General features: G+C 29.0%; 1 long non-coding RNA gene across 1 annotated transcript in view; it reads left to right on the forward strand.

The window, feature by feature from the left end:
* Positions 1–6,051, forward strand: part of LOC122270338 (uncharacterized) — an 18,938-nt gene extending 12,887 nt beyond the window's left edge. Inside the window, exon 2 of the long non-coding RNA XR_006225740.2 lies at positions 5,698–6,051. This is a non-coding gene — a long non-coding RNA (uncharacterized lncRNA). The remainder of the gene's footprint in view (positions 1–5,697) is intronic.
* Positions 6,052–7,038: the final 987 nt, after the last annotated feature.

Raw genomic sequence — 7,038 nt, forward strand, 5'->3', positions numbered from 1 at the left:
ATTTTACTCATTTTACAACTCATACGAGGGTTGCTATTTATATTTCTGGCCTTGGCAACAGTAAGTGTTGCTAGGCGACCGCAGATGATTTTAATCGAAAGATTGATATTTTTAAACATAAATTCAGCAGACGATTTTGTTGTCAGTAAATTGAAAATTCTTCTCTTTCAAAAAGTGGAATTGAATCGTGAACTTTTTCGTGCCATTATTTTTCATAACTTTCGACATGGATTGTCAAGACAAGAGTGCTTCGATGAACTTAATTCTTTATTCAGCGATAAAGCGCTATCCTACAGCACTGTAAAAAATTGGTATAACGGATTTAATCGTGGCCGCTATTCGATCCAGGACGAATCCCGTGCAGGTCGTCCAAAATCCGTTGCTGTGCCAGAAAAGATCGATGCTGTGCGTGAACTGATAAAGCAAGATCGTCATGTGACATAACGTGAGATAGAGGCGTCTTTGGACATTAGTATAGTCGGAGCGAAAGATCGAACTGATGGGTCGTCCGCCGTACAGCCCTGATTTGGCATCCAATGACTTCTTTTTATTCCCACACATCGAAAATAAATTACGTGGACAACGATTTTCGACCCCCGAAGAAGCGGTTAATGCATTCAGAACGCATGTTTTGGAGTTACCTCAATCAGACTAGAAAAAGTGCTTTGAAAATTGGTTCAAACGCGTGCAAAAGTGTATGGAGAATATTTTGAAAAAAAAAATAAATAAAACCAATTTCGATCCTACATATTTGTTTTTTCATTATTAGGCCAGAAATATAAATAGCAACCCTCGTATGAAGGAAATAATCGAATGTCACTATAAATCAAATATTGCTTTGATAATACAATACTTGAAGTACATTCGCAATTGAATTTTGTATTGTCAACAGTTTTTCTAGTGCGACATTTGATTTATTTAATATACATAATTTATTGATTTACGCTAATTTCCTTTTAAATATTTCTGTTTTAGTTTTTATCATTATTTTAAAGTATTATGCTTGTTGACACTTTTATAAAATACATTAAAAATAATAAACCTCCCACTTAACTTTAAAAAAATGAAAAACACAGAAAATTACTCATGATAGACGACACAAAAGTTTAATGCGGCTATGTGAATATGTTTAACAATTTCCATCTCGCTCCTCTCAAAGTCATGGGGCGAAATTTTGTCTAAAATTTCTCATGCGAGCTTTCCTGTGAGAGTTTTCAAATGTAATGTACCAAAAGAGTTTAAATATATAATAATTTCCCGTACCTGGACGTTTTTATTTCCTATTTTACACAGTAGATGGCTGCACCAGACTATTTTTACGTAACTGGAGATAATTAATTTATTTTAAGCTAGATGGTGAGCTAGATGGCCATCCAAATATTTGTATTTGTGATGCGTATTTCGTACTTTTAGCTCAGCTACTTATCCTCTTTGTTCAAACACGGAATTTGTGTTCGATGATAAAATATGTTTTAATATTGTGTTCATTACTTTATCCAGTCAGTGTTACATGTACATAAGGAGTACTTACGAAGTTTTATATTTCAACTAAGAAAATTCAAAAAAATCCAAAAATGAATACATCTACTACACATACACATTTTTTATCTAATTTTCGGGAATAAAAAAAATAGGCTCTTTTATGACCGTTTCTTGAAAGTAATAAGATCGTTAAGGGGTTAATAAATCAAGTGTTAATAAACTGAGTAGTTTGTTACATTATATATGACTGATATATTGCACAAAAGGGGAAAAAAGTAAGACATTTCTGAAGTTTTCAACTGATTAATTTTGCTCAAAGTAAAAAAAAAAAANGGGCAACAGAATGAGACTTCGTCTCAAAAAAAAAAAAAAAAAAAAAAAAAAAAATGGGGGAAATAGTAGGGGAGAGTGGGGTCAATTGTAACACTTTTTACTTAACTATTTTCTACTAACAAAAAATCCAATACATTATTAGTATTAATTGACAGACGAGTAAAGTAGACTATCCTCTACTAGAAAAAAAATAAATTACCTTATTTTAAATGTTATTATATTAGTTATTAACAATTTTTGACAGTCGTGCACTTGTAACAAATGTCCCCACTTACGGAGTCAATTGTAACAGTTCATAAATTCAACTAAAACATTGTTAATTATACATATTATCATAGTTGTGATATATTTTTTTATTGATCAAAATAGTAGTGATATTTTAGGAGTAAAAATAATAATGAGCAGAGACCTAAAGGGTTAAACTTTTAACTTTAAGGGGTTAAAAATTTTAATTTATGCTGTGAAAGGTGACAAATAAAATAATGCACATGCAACATAATATAAATGATATAGGAAACTATTGGTGGTTCTTAAATAGTTAAGTAATGGTTTGTAAACATATTTTCTGCTGTTACATTCATCCCTTTACTTATTGTTACAATCGTCCCCAAGACGCCATTTCTGCTTCATTTGTTAAGAACAATGGTAGTTAATTAACAAAATTAATCTTTTTTTTAACAAAGTTAATTAAGGTGTCCACTTACATATTCGGTTAATAATTTTTATTTGTTTAAACAAACATACTTTATTACAATATAATATTCTAATACCAAAAAAAGTACTTACACAGCGTGAAAATATCTTTTGTGATGTAACTTGTTCAAAAGTACATAAAAATGGTTGCCAGCAGAGGTGTACATGTAGGTTTATTAAATACACCTTGTGCGTCACCTAGGAACCAAATCTAGAAACCGACACTTGAAATTTTTGCTCTGTTACAATCGTACCCTGTTACAATTGAACCCACTCTCCCCTAACTAGTTTGAGAAAAGGGATATAAGGAGTATGTATCGACGATTTGAATTTTTAAATAGAAAAACATAAATTTTTTTAACTTACTCTAATTGCTGTAATATAGGGGATGAAATACATTTGCTGGTAAAAATAAGACATCCTATGTTTACTTCAGATAAGAAAAGGAACATTTTGTTGCTTTTGACTACGTATTATATTCTTTAATATATTTTATGATTGTTTAGAAGACAAATTCTATAATAAAAATTTTATTTCTTTTCACTTTGAAAGTTTTTTTTTACGGTTACAATGTTCAAATAGATGGGGATAATATGATCACTTAAATTTGTTTATTAATTATCTAATGCCGAAAATATTTTTCAGGCTTATAGTAAGGAAAATGATGTCAAAAGGAAAATAAAGAGAAACATAAAAATAATAAAAAATTTTAGAATAAAAACTAAATTTTTAATATTTCAGAAGAAGTGCAATAAAAAGGTATACAGAAATGCCAAAATAAAATAAGCACTGTAAATAAATAAATTAAGTTATAATAAATCAGATAAGTAAATCGTATAACTTATTTGGCTGGCAAAGCTATGTTTTTGATACCTAATGGAATTTATCTTTGTTAAGCGACGATGTGCATAATGGAAACTAATACTATTAGTTTTACTTCGTATCTTGAAACACCGTCAGTTATAAACAAGGAAATACATTGACGGCTATGAACCCTTTATCAATTGAATTAGTCAACTTTTATTTCAGTAAGTGAATTTCAAATTCATTGACTGAACAGACAAAAATCACTGTTTTAGCTTTCCTTAATAAGCTACTACACTTCTTTCTATATGTAGCATAATGGAATAAGAAAAATGTAGCATTTCATCGCAGTAATTGAATTTTATGTAACAAATACAATTTATTTTACGCATGTCAATTTTAAGTATTTATGTCTATTTAATTCTCTTTGTCTTATCATCTAATGTGTTCACAATATGCTTTTTTTTAAATCTTAGAATATATAAATGTAATCTTAGAATATGTAGATGTAATCTATATAGATATAATCTTCGAATATATAGATTTGAATTTTTGATTTTTCGCAGTGTTGGTACAATGTCTATTCTTCAATGTCTGTTATCTTAAATGTTCGTTAAAATTTCATCTTTCAATTTTTAAACTATGCTAGTTGTAAATGATTAAAGACTATACAGTTTTGTATTCATGTTTTTTTTATTTTTTTAACATATTAGTTACAAATGATTTCAAATGCAAAGGTAAACATTATTTTTAACCTTACACTTTTTGGTTAATCGAAAGGACAGATTGTTGCCATTTATTTTATCGTAATACTAGAATGAAAATTTGAACACTGTATATACCAGTCATTTTTATACCACCTGTCGGTAATTTATAATTTATAGGTGACATTCTATGGTGTAAAAATTATCTTTGCTTCGCAAATTTTTAATTATTTAACTATCAAATTATTTTTCTCAAAAGTATAAAAGCTAATAATAACTCTATATAAATTACGTTTAGAAAAAAGTTTTTTTAAGTACATCAATATATCATTAACCTAGTGATGTTTATTTTTATTTTTCTTGTTAAATTCTAATGAACTTGAAAGATGTGCATTTTACAGTGAATAAATTTAAAATTGTATTAAAACAAGTGTCAACTAAAAGAAAAAAATATAAATATTTACAGTTTCGAAAATCTTAAAATTTATACATACGGAATAAAAAAAAGAACTTTTCCTTAAAAGCTCCATTTGCTTCTGAAGTTAAAAATCTTAGAACATTTGGTGTCATTCTCTAGGGAATTCGAACGGATATTTTCTCTTTAAATGCTTGCTTAAAGTAACGCAAAGTTAATGCACAAAGCTGCTTATTTTATTTTTTTTTCCTTTCGGAAAAGGCAGTCTGTCCCCAATTTATAAAATTTAGAAATGCATACTTACGTTATTTGAAAATTTTCAACGAAAGAAATGATAAGGTTATAAGTATTAAGATGAACAAGTGTATTTCTTAAGAAGAAAAATAGAATTTTAATTTTCAATTAACACATCTATTTCATAAGCACCTTTCTTTTATTTTATATTTTAAAAATATATAATTGTGGTGAAAAGAAGAAACCCAAAAGACAAGTGGAACCAGGAATTCATTTGTGTTTAGAAAAGATGTATAATCCAAAATAACTATAAAATTGTAGAGAAAAAGTATACAATATAAAATTCTAAGTTACGACAGCGCCAAGTTGCTAAAGTCACAAGTTGAAGAATATTTGAGGAAAAATGATTTAAGATTAAATAAAATATGTTATCACTTCATAAGAGAACGAAAATGATGAACTCAGCTAGTGAGAAACTAAAACCATTAAAACGAAATAACATTCTAAATATTACCTTCTGGATAGTCCTACATGAAGTTAGAACCAAACTATCAAAAAGGAAAAATAGATAAAAGAAATTAAAATGGATGCACTGACATACATGACAACTTCGTCAGGGGGCATAATCATGCAGTCAGTGCTGGAGCAGTTTCAGCAGTTGGCGGTGAATTACAGCTCCGAGTCACAAAGTCACAACTTGAGGAATATTTGACGGGGGAAAATTAAGATGATATTAAATATGGGGCACATAATATATAATGATTCTGGGTACCTATGTTAGTAAACATTTAATAAAGAACTTTTGAGTGAACAATTTTAGATTAAGAAAACTGTTATTGATTTGTTATGCTGTGGCTCAATTTAAATAATTTGTTAGCAGTTTAAAATTTTTTTAGCAAGCGAAAAATTTATTTTTCTAGTCTATATGTCTATATGTTAAGTTATCCACGAATTAGCATGTTAACAAATTGTGCTTGAATCAAGTTATAACAACATACAACTAAGGAAAATGGATTTTTATCTACTTTTTAGGAAGGCGAACAAATCAATGATGAGCGAGAATCAAGTATGAAGATGGGAGAGCAGATAATACAAGGAGTGGAGCCTCTTACCTATTTTAAGAAAAAGGAATGTAGCAGGTTACTGGAAAAAGAGCCTTGGAATTTTCAAATAATAAGCTAGATAATTTAATTTGGCCTACCTAATTATTTTTGATCAGTGACTTCTGCAGTCATTCAGAAACTAGCGTGGCTTTCGGTTAAACTTTATTGGATATCGTAAGAGTGAATTAATGTCTTGAAGATTCTATGAAACTGTCAGATAGAAATTGCTCTGTTGTAATGTGTTTAATTAGAATAAACGAAACATGACACTTTAGGAATAGAAGAGCTTTGTTTCAGTTTATATCATAACACCAGAACAGCCGGATTTTGGACTTAACTAAAACCACCATTTTGGGTTTATTTGACCCTTTTTGGAAATTTTTATTATTTCAAAGTAAATCAATTTTAATTGATGGATATTGTTAAAAATATAATATACTAATTTTTATGGAGATTAAAAATGATTAGCTCCTTTTTATTTGCATAATGACAATATAAAAATACCATATAGTATTGAGTAACATATTATTCTTTGGCTGGAGCACAACTCATACGAAAATATACGCAAGACGCTAATATAAACAATGCACATATGTTTTAAAATGTGGTTCCATCATTAGTTTAATATTAGCATTACCGGACAATATATACGCGTGATATGAAAGTGGTAATGAAATTTCGACAAACTGATCTTCTTCATCTCTCATAATTATCAGAAGTTTTTTTACGTCCCTTACAAAATTCAAAGAGTTGTTTATTTTATTTTAGAGATTGAATCTTATGAATTAGGGTCTTGCTTATGCGCAAATCGCCTTTTTGTTGTTATTCAAGCACAAGAATAAACTCGCAATGCATAATGAAAGTGACAAAATATTCCTTGTAAACTATCCAAGTATAGAGAGCAGCAATATCACAAATGTTCTACAAAAGTGCATGGCATCGGAAAGTTTCACGTCTTTTAAAATGATTTTTTAGCATAGTGTGATAACATTTTGTTCTATTGTAGTAAGTGACAGTGTTTGGCTTTAAATCTATGCTGTTTCCTGCAACACAGTCACGTCATGACTATTCAGAAATAGGGTATTCTTCTTCTTTTTCACCTAAGCAAAGAGTGTTTTGTATCAGTTTTGCAGTGCGAAAGATTAATGTCATGATTAATAGGTGAACTGAAAATAAGAGGAATTTTTCTCTTATTAAGACGTCCTACAATCCGAATTATGTGGATATTCCTTTTGAAGAAAAAAAAATTGCAAGTTTCACTGAGGAAATA

Source organism: Parasteatoda tepidariorum, chromosome 1, assembly GCF_043381705.1.
Source record: "Parasteatoda tepidariorum isolate YZ-2023 chromosome 1, CAS_Ptep_4.0, whole genome shotgun sequence".
Classification (NCBI taxonomy): domain Eukaryota; kingdom Metazoa; phylum Arthropoda; class Arachnida; order Araneae; family Theridiidae; genus Parasteatoda; species Parasteatoda tepidariorum.